At 36.6% G+C, this 15,224-nt stretch overlaps 1 pseudogene; it reads left to right on the forward strand.

Annotated features, from left to right (window-relative positions):
- Positions 1-12,541: 12,541 nt before the first annotated feature.
- LOC105856496 (actin-related protein 2/3 complex subunit 1A pseudogene) lies at positions 12,542-13,912 on the forward strand (annotated as a pseudogene).
- The last annotated feature ends 1,312 nt before the right edge of the window (positions 13,913-15,224 follow it).

Consider the following 15,224-nt stretch of genomic DNA (forward strand, 5'->3'; position numbering starts at 1 on the left):
CCTGACTGGCGGCACTACCGCACTAGGCAGGTTGGTGAGAGTTTATGGGGGTGGAGTATGCCAGTCTGTTATCAGCTTTTGACAATGGTGCACTGTGTTTCTGTTTTCAGCGGAATTTGTGAAAGGTGCACAGCTCAACAGTACCTTTTAATTCTGTCTACTTAACAGCCCATCATGTCAAAGAAGACCAGAAGAACACTGAAGGAAGAAAACATTTTTAATGAGGATTGGGAATTACAAAATTATCTTGTTTGTGCTAAAGATAAGATGATTTTCTTGCTCTGTGATACTGCAATATCAACATTAAAGAAATTCAATGTTCTTCAGCATTATATTAATAACACTCATAAGGACCACAAATATTCTAAATCAGAGGGAGAGGCACAAAAGGTATTTCAGAAATTAAAAGATAAAAAGCAAAGACAATTCTTTCAAGCAGCAATAAGACCTAGAAATAATGTCGCTGAAGCAACTAATAAAGTAGCTTATATACTTGGGGGAAAAAAGCAAAGCCATTATTCAGTGATATAAAATTTGTGAAACAATGCATTGACAAAGTTGTAGTACACTTTGACCCTGATAACATTTCAAAGTATAAACAAGTGCCTCTTTCAAGGAGAACCATAATGATGTACAGCATGAATTAGCTTTCAACTTAACAGAACAACTTCATGCAGTACTTCAAAAGGAAAATATATATTCTTTAATCACTTTGGATGAATCAACTATCAACTGATCCTACTGACTTGATGCAGGTTTTATACTTCATTTGAGTCATAACAGAAGATTTTCTTTGCTGTGAAGAGTTACTCACTTTGGGCACTCTTGTGAACAGAATATGGGGAATAGATATCTTCAACAACTTTCAAGTTAAATGTCATGAAGTTGGAATGGATTTGGTAAATTTGCTGAGTGTATGTACAGATAATGCACCTTCCATGACAGGAACACATGAAATGTTTATTGCACAGATTTAAAAAAAGTATTAACAGATCCAGATGCTCTCATTTCTTTTCATTGTATCTTGCATCAGCAAAATCTTTGTGCTAAAGCTACTATTTTACAACACTTTGCAATAAGTTATAAGTATTATTAACTATATTCATGCAAATGCAATATGGCATCATCAGTTTCGTAACATGCTAAAGTTGAATGATAAGGTATTCAGTGCAGTATGAATTTGCCCCATCATTCTACAGCATATTGGCTATAGGAGGGATAAGTGTTAGCCAAAATTTTATGAAGAACAAAATAAGCAATGTGAATTATTGAAAGAAGATTTCTATAGGAATGTAGCATTTCTGTGTGATATCATGCCAAATAAAAATGACTTGAATATTTCTTTGACTTGAATATTTTGTCATTCATATTTTGTCAAGTCATTCAAAATGACTTGAATATTTTGACCTTTGCAAGGTCAAACTAAGCCTACTTTATGATGTTAATATCTGGCAAAAAATCCAAGCATTTCGAAAAAAAGCTATCTTTTCATATGTTTGTTGGCCATTCTTCTGTCTTCTTTAGAAAAGTTTCTGTTCAAGCCCTTTGCCCACGTTTTAATAGGGTTATTTGATTTTATCTTGCTGATTTTTGTGAGTTCTAAGTATATTCTAGTTATCAGCCCCTTATTGTATGCATAGGATGCAAAAATTTTCTCCCATTCTGTAGGTTGTCTGTTTACTTTCATGACTATTTCTCTGGCTGTGCAGAAGCAGTGAGAATGGCCTTTATCAAAAAGTCTCCAAACAATAAATGCTGGTGTGGATGCGGAGAAAGAGGAACACTCCTACACTGCTGGTGGGAGTACAAACTAGTTCAACCTCTGTGGAAAGCAATATGGAGATACCTTAAAGCGATACAAGTGAATCTACCATTTGATCCAGCAATCCCATTGCTGGGCATCTACCCAAAAGATCCAATGACACTCTACAAAAAAGACACCTGCACTCGAATGTTTATAGTAGCACAATTCACAATTGCAAGGCTGTGGAAACAGCCCAAGTGCCCATCAATCCAAGAATGGATTAATAAAATGTGGTATATGTATACCATGGAGTACTATTCAGCTCTAAGAAACAGCGGTGATATAGGACATCTTATATTTTCCTGGTTAGAGCTGGAGCCCATACTACTAAGTGAAGTATCCCAAGAATGGAAAAAGCAGCACCACATATACTCATCAACAAACTGGTAATAACTAAGCAGCACCTAAGTGGACACATAGGTACTACAGTAATAGGGTGTTGGGCAGGGGGGAGGGGGGCGGGTATATACATACATAATGAGTGAGATGTGAACCATCTGGGGGATGGTCATGGTGGAAACTCAGACTTGTGGGGGGAGGGGAGGAAAGGGCATTTATTGAAACCTTAAAATCTGTACCCCCATCATATGCTGAAATAAAAAAAAAATGAAGAAAAAAAACCTATCTTTTTTCAAAAAACTTCTTTAAAAGGAAATTTTGGGTAAACATTTCCCAGTTAGCAAAGGTCATTGATGAGTAGGATGAGTAGGTCATTGATGAGTATATGCGAATCATTTGAAGAATACACAGCTGTTATAGACCTATTAATTGCAGAATACAATGATAGGTTCACTGACTTTGAGAAACATGAAGTCACACTCTAATTAGCATTTCAGCCTCGCTAGTTGGTATCACCAAGATACATTAATAACTACAGATGGACTTGAGCTCTCGTTAGATGATATTTTAAAGTAATTGTTTGACTCTAAGGAACATCCAATTAAAATATGGAAAAATGCAGAATATCCATACCTTCTGCAACATGCCTGAAAAATGCTTTTTTGATTTTCAATCACTTATTGCTGCAAATCTACTTTCTCCTATTTAACTCAAATCAAGATGCCCTTAAGGTCAGAAATGACTGATATCCATCTAGAGGATCAACTGAAACTGCAGACCTCCATGCTACAATCAAATATTCAAATGCTTTCCAACAAAAAGCAGACATAACAAAGTCATTTCAAGGTTAACTTTAAAATTAACAGTTTTCATTTTTTGAAATTATTAAGTATATAGTAGTTACATTTCTACAAAATAAAGTACATTTTTAAGTGAATCTAATTGAAGTTTCTTGAATGCAGCCTATTTGATTATAGCTAAATTAACATGGTCTTCCAACATCAAGATTCCATACCCCTGGCTTAGTCCTTATTGATTCTCTCTTCCTGTATCGGACACCTGAAGCCCTAACTCAAATCCTCTAGGCCTTAGCTCGGATTCCAGCCATGGAATGTGGCAAAAAGATTCCTGCAGGCTTTCATACTCTTTGCACTGACAGCACCTCACTTCAAGATTGTGCCTTGCATGGCCTAGCGCAGTGGATCACACCTGTAATCCTAGCACTCTGGGAGGCCAACGCAGAAGGATTGCTCAAGGTCAGGAGTTCAAAACCAGCCTGAGCAAAAGCAAGACCCCCGTCTCTACTAAAAATAGAAAGAAATTAATTGGTCAACTAAAAATATATAGAAAAAATTAGCCAGCCATAGTGGCACATTCCTGTAGCCCCAGCTACCCAGGAGGCTGAGGCAGAAGGATTGCTTGAGCCCAGGAGTTTGAGGTTGCTGTGAGCTAGGCTGATGACACAGCACTCTAGCCTGGGCAACAAAGTGAGACTCTGTCTCAAAAAAAAAAAAAAGAAAAGAAAAGATTATGCCTTGCTTTTCTGACTTCCGGCCTCAAGGCTTCTCTGACTCCTCCTTCCTGTGAGTGCCTTTAGGTCCCTCATTAGTACTTAATACACAACGTAAACTGGAGAGGATATGGCACCAAGGGATTCAGAGCAGGAGCAAATGAATAAATGCTTCTCCCTCTTGTTCCTCATTTCTTTAGTGAACAATTTTGATTTGAGCCCATACTAGTAACTAACCCAGTAATGCAAACTTGTATTAACTTTCTCTCATCTCCTGTCTCACACTCTTCCTCCATAGGATTAATTCCCAAATAAATTTTCCACAACCAAGCCCTTATTTCAAGCTGTGATTTTAAGAGAATATAGGCAAAGACATTTTTCCCATGAAACTGAGTAATACAAAAGGTACCATGGGTCTTATCAATAGAAAAATAAATGGAGAACCTTCTCCGGGCTTTGATCCACATAAACCACCACTGAGATGCTCATTATCCAAGCCCTATAGTGCCTTCTTTATGAGTATCCAATTATCCTTGCACTACAGTCCTCCAGTTTCCATCCTGATAGTTCTCAAATAAGCAAGTGACTTATTGAGCCATTGGCTTCACATTGAAATTAACATTTATGGAATTAAACTGCTTTTATAAATTTCTAATAAAATAATTTCAGATAAAAAAAATAATTATGGACTTTAGGATAGCTGAAGACAATGGTGGCCATATAGGTACCCATCTCATATTTCCTCCAGGCACAATAAAGAACAAAAAGGTAAAAATAAATCTATACAAAACCACACCACTGCATAAAATGAAGACAGAGAATGCCTGAACTTCAAAATAATTGTAAGTAAAAAAGAAAAATCACCAAATCCCATCATGTGTTTTCTCTACCACCCTGATGCAATGCTTTGTGATGAGCAAAGGCAGACCACAAAAAAACTATGGGAAAGACATAAGGGAGAAACTAGAAAAGTGGGCCAAGGTCAATATAAAACCATTGTCCTAAAGACTAAATCCATACTAAGTCTGAAATACTAAAAGAAATCCTGGTACAGTACAGGGCACAGAAATGAAAGTATGTGCACTTTAAAGGGACAATCTTTAAAATCCATTGCTTTTGGAAGAGAAAGAAGGGATAAAAGAAGGGAGAACTTCCCTTTGCAATTTGGTGGTGAAAGGGAAAATCAGAGTCCCTTAAGACAAAAGAACCACAAACAATTTACGAATTCCAAAATACACAGGAGGAAAATCCAGTTCTGTCCTATATTGACAGATTTCGATTAATAACCTTGTAAAACACCTCAATACGACAAAAATGAACATGAGGAAAATTAACAAATCCATAATTTTAATGCTAAAAGCCACAATTCATAACAATATAACATTTGTGAATATATATGCATCAGATAACACAGAAACCACCTTTACGAACGAAATCTACATGAGATGCAAGGAGATCCTAGAAACATGGTAATAATAATAGAATATTTTAATATACTAATTCTCAGCATAAGACAAGTAGACATAAAAAGGAAAGTAGATAACAGATCCAAACAACATAATCAATAACATACACATTTTAGACTTATGTTGAACTACACCTGAAAATAGACTTTTCAATAACCTATATAACACAAACATTGATCATATATTAGATCACAGAAAATACCATTAATTCTCATAAAGTAGAAATATTATAAATACTCCCTGATTATGACAAAATAAAACTTAAAAATACTAACAAAAACAAAATTAGGAAGGCTTTTCCACCTGGAAATATTAAAACCTTCTATGATAAAGAACTCTTGAATGAAAGAAATACAACTGAAATTTTAGAAGATTCAAACAATGAAAACAACTACATATCAGAATCTATGGGATACGTATCAACAGCAATCAGAAGAAAATTCATAGCAGTTGTTCAGAAAAAATTATTCATGATATTTGTAAAAACAGTAAGGCAGAATTTACTGAGGACTATTGCAATAGGTACAGGAAATATTTATTACAATGGGATTTTGCAACAGGGGAGAGAGATTGGGCTCACCTCTAAATACAACAAGGAAAACTGGGGATTTATAGTCAAGGAGCACGGCTGGGGGTCAGCGGAGCTCTGGGGATGGAAAATTACTAAGAGGGTAGGGTAATACTTGCTAAACTGACCTAAAAAGGATTCTTACAAAACGTAGGCCAGAGTAATCAGATATTACCTGAGGGATATTGGTTAATGAGGAACTTGATCAGATATTCAAGGGTGAGCAAATATACTCAGCAGAATTCTTGCTAAAACTGAGCTCTTGAGGACATGCTCAAGTACAGGGCATAGTTGAAAAACAGCTGAGAGCCTGACTAGGATAGAATCTTTGTACAGTAAACACTTTTAGCAATAAAAATGAAAGACTGAAATCTAAAAATAAATGAATTAAATTTTCAGCTTGAAAAGTAAAGCAAAAACAGAATAAACCAAAGAAAATATAAAGAAAGAATACAAATAAAAGCAGAAATTAATGAGGTAGTAAATAGAAAAACCCAAGATCTAATTAATCAATTAAAAGCCTAGGTTTTTGAAAGATTAAGAAAATATACAAACCACTAGTTAATTTGATCAAGAAAAAGATAAATCACAAATAAACAAAATAAGAAATGATAAAGGAAATAACTATTACAAAAAGAAATTTTAAAACTTGTTTTTTTGGTTGCATACTTCTATACAAATAAATTTGAAAATCTAGATGAAATGGATAATTTCTTAGAGAAATACAGATGAACAAATTAGAATTAAACAAACCAATTTATGTAGGAAAAAAAAGAGAAAGTCAGTAAAGAATTACCCCAAACCATCAAGCCCAGATAGTTTTCCAGAAAAGGATTAGTAAGCCTTCAAAGAGCAGATAGTCACAATGCTCTATAAATTATTCCAGATCATTAAAAAAGAAAACATCCTAATTTCCTTTATAAAGCAAATGTAACATTGGTACCTAAACCTGATATATATGTCATATCTATCTACCCCAGAACCAATATTTTATTTAATTAGGAAATACCAGAGACATTTCCATTAACATCAGGAAAAAGACCAGGGTATCCATTATCTCTATTAACTATATATATATATATATTTTTTTTTTTTTTGAGACAAAGTCTCGCTCTGTTACCCAGGCTAGAGTGCCATGGCGTCAGCCTAGCTCACAGCAACCTCAAACTCCTGGGCTCAAGCAATCCTTCTGCCTCAGCCTCCTGAGTAGCTGTGACTACAGGTAAGAGCCACCATGCCCAGTTAATTTTTTCTATATATTTTTAGTTGGCCAATTAATTTCATTTCTTTCTATTTTTAGTAGAGACAGGGTCTCTCTCCCTTCCCCTCTCACCCTCTCTCTCCGTCTCTCTCTCTCTCTCTCTCTCTTGTTTTGAACTCCTGACCTTGAGGGATCCTCCCGCCTTGGCCTCCCAGAGTGCTGGGATTATTGGTGTGAGCCACCACACCCGGCCTCCACTACTATTCAATACTGAATTAGAGGTATTGGCCAATGAATTTAGGTAAGAGAAATTACTTAGGGGTATAAAAACAGGTAAAGAAGTAAAACTATTTCTACTTGCAAATGAAAGATAGCATTGCTAGATGACCATAGAGAATAATAAAACTTAAACATAAAAACATGAACATTTAAAAATGTAGTAAAGTAGCAGAATATAAAATTAACATATAAAAGTCAATAGCCTTCATATATAAAAACAATAACCAGTTAGAGAAAACACTACTTATGATAACAACAAAGAAAACTAAATAATAAACTTAGCATGAATATGTGAAATTTATATGAGAAAAATTTTTAAACTCTTTCAAAAGACACTGAAATAGACTTGAATAAATAGACATTCCTGTTCTTGGATTAAAGACTAAATATTATTAAATTGTCAGTTCTCCTAGATTAATTTATAAATTTAACACAATCCCCCCAAAAATAATAGTAAGTCTTTCTGTGAAATTATGAAGTTGAAACTACAATTCAAATGGAAAAATAAATATGAAAAAATAGCCAGGAGAACAGAAAAAACAAAATCTAGGAAAGCAAATAGACCTACCAGATATTAAAACATATTATAAATCTTTATAATTAAAATAGTGTGGTACTAGCACATGAATAGACAAATGAACCAGTGGAATAGAACAGAAAGCTCAGGATAAACTCAAGTACATTTGGAAATTCGGATTTGGTCAAGGTGACATCTCAAATCATTAGGGCAAAGATGAAGTTTTTAATAAATGATTCTGTGAGAACTAAATAGCAATTAGGAAAAGATAAAATTAGATTCATATGTAACATGAAATACAAGAATAAATTCTGAATGGACTAGGAAACTAGATATAAAATATAAAACCAGTTGAAAACTTAAGTCCTCACAAAAACCTGCACACAGATGGTTATAGAAGCTTTATTCACAATTGCCAAAACTTATAAGCAACCAAGATGCCCTTCAGTAGGTGAATGGACAAATAAACTGTGGTATACCCAGATAATGGATTATTATTCAGTGCTAAAAAGAAATAAGCCATCAAGCCACAAAAAGACATGGAGAAACCTTAAATGCATATTACTAAGTGAAAGATGCCAATCTGAAAAGGCTATATGCTATATGATTCCAACTATATGACATTCTGAAAAGGGAAACATATGAAGACAGTAAAAAGATCAATGGTTGCCTAGAGGAGTGGGGAGGAAAGGAGGGATAAATAGGTGGAAGACGGAGCATTTTTAAGAGAGGTGAAACTTTTCCATATGACATAATGGCAGATACATTATACATTGTCAAAACACATAGAATGTACACTATCAAGAAGTAAACCCTAGAAAATCCCTGTACTTTCTGGTGAACTTTTCCATGAACTTAAAATTTATTTTTAAAAAATGAAGTAAAAAATTGGTCATGCATGGTGGCTCACGTCTGTAATCCTAGCACACTGGGAGCCCAAAGCAGGAGTATTGCTTGACTCCGAAGTTCGAGACCAGCCTGAGCAAAAGTGAGACCCCATCTCTACTAAAAATAGGAAAATTAGCTATGGGTTGTGGTACATGCCTGTAGTCCTGGCTACTAAAGAGGCTGAGGCAGGAGGAGAGACTGCTTGAGCCCCGAAGTCTGAGGTTGCTGTGAGCTACGCTGACGCCACAGCACTCTACTCAGGGAAACAGAGTGAGACTTTGTCTTAAAAAACAAAAAGAAGAAGAATGAAATAAAGTCTTTTCTTTTGTTTTTGTTTTTTTTTTTTTAAATAGGGTCTCACTTTGTCTCCCAGGCAAGGTTGCAGTGGCTTGATCATAGCTCACTGTATCTCCAGCTCTGGGACTCAAGTGATCCTCCTGCCTCAGCCTCCCAAAGTACTGAGATTACAGGTGTGAGCCACTGCACTGGGCCTAAAGTCTATTTTAAAAAACAAAATCTATTTTTTTAAAGTAGAAAATAAAGTCTATTAAAACTATATCTATATAAAAATTTTAAAACCATATAAGTACCAGAAAAAACGAGAATTTTTCTTTAGCTTCTGTATAATGAAAGCTTTCTATGTACGTATGAGTCAAATCTAGAGATAATAAAAGGAAAGATTAATAAATGTACTAAAAATAATTTTTTGCATTAAAAAACCATAAGCAAAGGAAAAAGATAATTGAAAACTGGCAGAAAATATTCTTTGGAGAGAATTCTTGGATCTGCAACACTCCTGTATGTCTTGCTTGGTGTTCCAAGGCTGCAAGGCCCTGACCACATTTTTACCTGGACTGGCTTTAAAATACTGTAGAAATAAAGGAGGGAAAGAGAAGAAATAAAACAAGGGTAGCAAAATGTTGATAAATGTTGAAACTGGACAATGGTAAATGTGGGCTGTTTATACTGTTCTCTTTACTTTGGTGTATGCTTGGAATTTTCAAAAATTTAACAACATGTACATTTATCTTTTGACCCAACAACCCAACTTCTAGGAAAATCTACCCCAAAACACACTTTCAACAATATGAAAATTATATGCATAAGATTATTCATTGCAGCATTTTTTGTAATTGAAAAATATTGAAACAACCTGAAGTCCATACATAGGGTAATGGTACATCTACACAATAATGAGTTACTAGCCAGCTCTAAAAAAATAGTGAGGAAGATCTCAATGAACTGATTTGAAAAAATTTCTGGACTGTACCGGTAACTGAAAAAACACAAAGTACAAATGGCATCTATAATATGCGACCTTTCATATAAGAAAGAAAGAGTAAGAGAAAATATTCATGATTTTACTCACTTATGCAAAAGAAATACAGGAAGAATAAACAGAAATTCATCAGACTGGTTACCTCTCAGGGCTGAGTAGGAACAGGGTAGTAAGGATCAGGGGAGGTAGAAACAGTTCTCTGAGTATATCTTTTTATATAGCCCTGTTAGCACTGTAGTAACGTTTCACACACACAAGAAAAATTAGAATCAATCAGTTCTGGGGGGTGGAGGGATCCCAAAATGGAAGACAAACTAACAAATTAACCAAATTATTTTATGAAAGAATAACATAGCTACACTGAAGTAAGAATGAACTAACCTAAGTAACTCTGGAAAACAATTTTTTGATGGTATAAAGCTGAAGACTAAAAGAATAGTATATAAATACTTAATAAACTTTTTTCCACATTGTTATGAGTTTGAAATTCAAAAACTATTATACATGTATTCCAGGATTGAACAAGTAAGTAAATATATTATTGATACAAGTCAGGTTTCTCAATTTTGAAGAAAGAAGTTACAAATAAGGAAAAAGAGAAGGCTAGAATGAACCCTGTGGTGTTAGACTGGAACTGGAGTTATCAATAAGAACTCATGCTTTTTAATATATATGAAGATGGATACATTAAACAGAGAAGGGCACATGTATGTATTAATACACATACACATATTTTCTAACTCTGTCAACTAAGAGGGTCTGGAAGCAGTGACACCCTAGTAGCAATGAATGCATCTAGTACCCAGATCTTGGTTTCTAAATACTATTTTTCATTGAAGGAACCAGGGATCCTTGGAGAAATAATTCTAGAGCTGGAATGGGAATTAAAAAAAGAAAAAAAGGCCGGGCGCTGTGGCTCACGCCTGTAATCCTAGCTCTTGGGAGGCCGAGGCGGGCGGATTGCTCAAGGTCAGGGGTTCGAAACCAGCCTGAGCAAGAGTGAGACCCCGTCTCTACTATAAAATAGAAAGAAATTAATTGGCCAACTGATATATATATAAAAAAAAAAAAATTAGCCGGGCATGGTGGCGCATGCCTGTAGTCCCAGCTACCCGGGAGGCTGAGGCAGAAGGATTACTTGAGCCCAGGAGTTTGAGGTTGCTGTGAGCTAGGCTGACACCACGGCACTGACTCTAGCCTGGGCAACAAAGCGAGACTCTGTCTCAAAAAAAAAAAAAGAAAAAAAAATGAACCTGTGGCATCTTGTGGTATCATAAAGTAGGAAGTGTTCACAAAATGATGGGTACATGTCAAAAGGACACAGGAGCCAATTTAAAGGAACTCCCAGTGGCCAAAGCTGGGACAATTTGAGCAACAAAATAAATAATGATAGTATTAGTTAAAAGTCATAAAATTTTTTTTAAATCCATAAACCCATGCTAATATTAATAACTGAATAAAAACTAAATGGAGGAGAAGGGAGCTTACGGTGGATTTCCAAGTATTAAATGTAGAAGGAATGATGGAAATAGAATATCACTATCAGGCAAGTACAATATAACTTTTGCAGGCAGGAATCATTATGAATGCTAAAATTAGTGGATGAAAATATGATGAAAAACGAGATATTTTCAAAGTCTTAAGATATATCTCCATAAAATAATTATTAGTTACAAAGGGGAAGATCATAACTTTATAGGGAAGAAACCTGACAGATTTCACTTTAACCAGTAAATAAAGTTAACATCACCAGTAAGAAGACATCTTAATATCATAAACTTAGGATGCACTGAAAAGGGGAGAACAGCACTTCTGTGATATTCTTGCCAAAAATACGAAACCTCAATAATTATGAGAAAACATCAGGCAAATCCAAATTTAATACTATTATACAAAATAACAAACCAGTACTATTCAAAAGCATCAAGATCATAAAAGACAAAAAGGAAAACAAAGCCTAGGAACTGTCACAGATTGGGGGGTAGACTAAGGACATGTGATAACTAAATGCAACATTGGATTGAATTACAGTCCAGAAAAAGGCATCAGTAGGAAAAGTGGTGAAATTGGAATAAGGTTTGTAGATTAGTTAATAGCACTGTATTGTTACCTTTTTGGTTTCAAGATTTTTACTCAATTATGTAATATGTTAACATTAAATGAAGGCAGGTGAAGGGTCTATAGGAACTCTCTGCACTCGTTTTGTAACTTTTCTGTAATCTAAAATTATTTCAAAAGAAAGGCATTTTAAAAAAATCCTGTGCAGAACAAAAGAAATATGTGACTGTTATTATTGCAAAACTGCTGAAAAATTTACCTATGGTTTTAATTTTTAATTTTAAACTAAGCTGTCCAATTGTTTGATACATAAATGTACAGATAATTATGAAAGACCAAACCCAGCCTTAATTTGCTCCCATCCTTAAGAACATTTACTAAGCCCTCCCATTTCCTGTGTGGTGCTGTGTACAAATCTGGGAAGGAACAAGTTTAGCCTTCAATAAGCTTTCAATATTTATCAAGGTAAATGGCTGATTGACCCAACCCTTAAGGTTTTATATTAATAATTAGGTTGTCTGTGGTTCTGTTAATGAACCTGCATAAGAACCTTTGCCTAGGCTCACTCACCACACAGAAAGCCAATTATTAAGATAATGAGGACGGCCTCTGGGCCTCGGTCCCTCGCCCACGGAGCCCGTTCGCGTCGACTGACCAGAGTCCGCGAATTCTCGGCTCCGATCCCGTCCGGACTGTCCCCTCCCCAGCTTTCTATTCTTTGAAAACACTTAGAATAATGTCCCTGCATCAGTTTTTACTAGAGCCAATCACCTGTCATGCCTGGAACAGGGATCGTACTCAAATTGCCCTTAGCCCCAATAATCATGGAGTGCACATCTATAAGAAAAATGGGAGCCCGTGGGTGAAAGCTCATGAACTCAAGGAGCACAACGGACACATCACAGGTATTGACTGGGCTCCCAAGAGCGACCGCATCGTCACTTGTGGGGCAGACCGCAATGCCTGTGTCTGGAGTCAGAAAGATGGTGTCTGGAAGCCAACCCTAGTGATCCTGAGAATTAATCGCGCAGCCACTTTTGTGAAGTGGTACCCCCTAGAGAACAAATTTGCTGTGGGAAGTGGAGCACGGCTCATTTCTGTTTGTTACTTCGAGTCTGAAAATGACTGGTGGGTAAGTAAGCACATTAAAAAGCCGATTCGCTCCACAGTACTCAGCTTGGATTGGCATCCCAACGATGTTTTGCTGGCAGCAGGATCATGTGACTTCAAATGCAGAGTGTTTTCTGCCTATATTAAAGAAGTGGATGAAAAGCCAGCCAGTACGCCCTGGGGCAGCAAGATGCCTTTTGGTCAGCTGATGTCAGAGTTTGGGGGCAGTGGCACAGGCGGCTGGGTCCATGGGGTCAGCTTCTTCGCCAGTGGGAGCCGCCTGGCCTGGGTCAGTCACGACAGCACTGTATCTGTTGCTGATGCCTCGAAAAGCGTGCAGGTCTCAACTCTGAAAACAGATTTCCTGCTACTCCTGAGTGTATCGTTTGTCTCCGAGAATAGCGTTGTGGCTGCTGGCCATGACTGCTGCCCAATGCTCTTTAACTATGACGACCGCGGCTGCTTGACCTTTGTCTCCAAGTTAGACATTCCAAAACAGAGCATCCAGCGCAACATGTCTGCCATGGAACGTTTCCACAACATGGACAAGAGGGCCACAACCGAAAACCGCAATACAGCCTTGGAGACGCTGTACCAGAATAGCATCACTCAAACGTCTATTTATGAGGTGGACAAGCAAGATTGTCCCAAATTTTGCACTACTGGTATCGATGGAGCCATGACAATTTGGGATTTCAAGACCTTAGAGTCTTCCATCCAGGGCCTCCGGATAATGTGAAGCTGAGTGAACCTCTGCCATCCAGCACGACAAACGGTGGCTGACCACAGCTCTGCTATTGGATGGTGAGGAAAGCCAGCCCCAAGGAAACACTGAAAACACATATCGTGCAAATAGTGTGTGGTTTTGTTTGAGTATAAAATTGGTGAAAGTGTTGGTTTTTTAAAAGCAGCAGTGATTCTTTTTTTTTTTTTGGCTATTTCATTCCATTCTTGACCAAAGCTTCTCTTTAAGTAGTTTATTATGGAAAATTGTCACACTAACTTAAAGGAAAAGGTGAGGGAGATATGTAAATTGTCCACTAGAAAATTAAATTAAAATGTGGCAAAAAAAAAAAAAAGGGCGATCTGTTGGGAAAATGATTGAGGAATTAATGAAATGTAGCTCATAAGACCATCATTTTATTGTATAACCCAATAGTGCTATATTAAAGACAGAAACAGGATTTTATAGGGTTTTGCCCAGAAGGAATGTGTGAATTCAATGGTTCACTTATTAGAGGCTGTTATCATGGGAGAACTCTCAAATCTCCAGTAGGGATATTTTCCAGGAAGGCTTCCCAGTATCTCAAAATCTGTGAGCTACCCTGTGTCTTGAAAGACAAGGCAAGGCAAATATGGCCCACAGGATGGGAGCCGGAGACAATGAGTGGCCTTTGCCCAGAGATATGCCCCCATGGTTATAAACAACCTGTTTTATAGAGATGGGTTTCCTGCTGTCTCCTGATTGTTTACCTTTAAGTCCACAATTACTAATCAAAGAAATATAGAGTCACTATACCTCTTCTGTTATATCTTTGTTAATTGACAACTACCTCTTAGAATTTAGAAGTTAGTCCCTGAAAGACTTTGTACCTGTTTGTTCACTTAAATAGATTAGAAGCCCTTTGAGAGGACTTTTGACCCTGACCCACTACCTATCTCCCCTAGCAACTGCATTCCCTGATATGCAGATGTTACCCTAATAACTGGTAATTGATGTCTGTGATTATAAAAACTTGTATGAATCTAACCATATGGCTGCACGTTCATGGGGATATGTCCAGTCTCTTGAGTAACCCCACTGTTATATCAGATCTTTTTATATAAAATTATAAACTATACCTTAGTCTCTGTGCATTCTTCTATTCTATTCCCTATCAATTTCCTTATCCTCTGTGGTGGCCCCTATCTAAGGGACTTGGCTCCGCGGGGAGAAGTAGCTAATATCCTCGCGGGCCTGCCTCAACTACTTCCCTGCAACTATCAAGGAAGAAATAAAATTTACTGCAGAGTATGTTATGCAGGAGGTAGGAGTACTAGACTGCCTCAAATCTGCCTCCCCAACTAAAGGGGAATGAATAATGTATGAAGTGAGTGAGCATGATGACATGTTTGGGGCAGAGTGCAGGTCATGCAAGCACAGTGAGAAATCATATTGGCACATACATTGTATTTTCAAAAAATGGCCAATAAACCCCTCCTAGG

Source organism: Microcebus murinus, chromosome 12, assembly GCF_040939455.1.
Source record: "Microcebus murinus isolate Inina chromosome 12, M.murinus_Inina_mat1.0, whole genome shotgun sequence".
Taxonomy (NCBI): Eukaryota; Metazoa; Chordata; class Mammalia; order Primates; family Cheirogaleidae; genus Microcebus; species Microcebus murinus.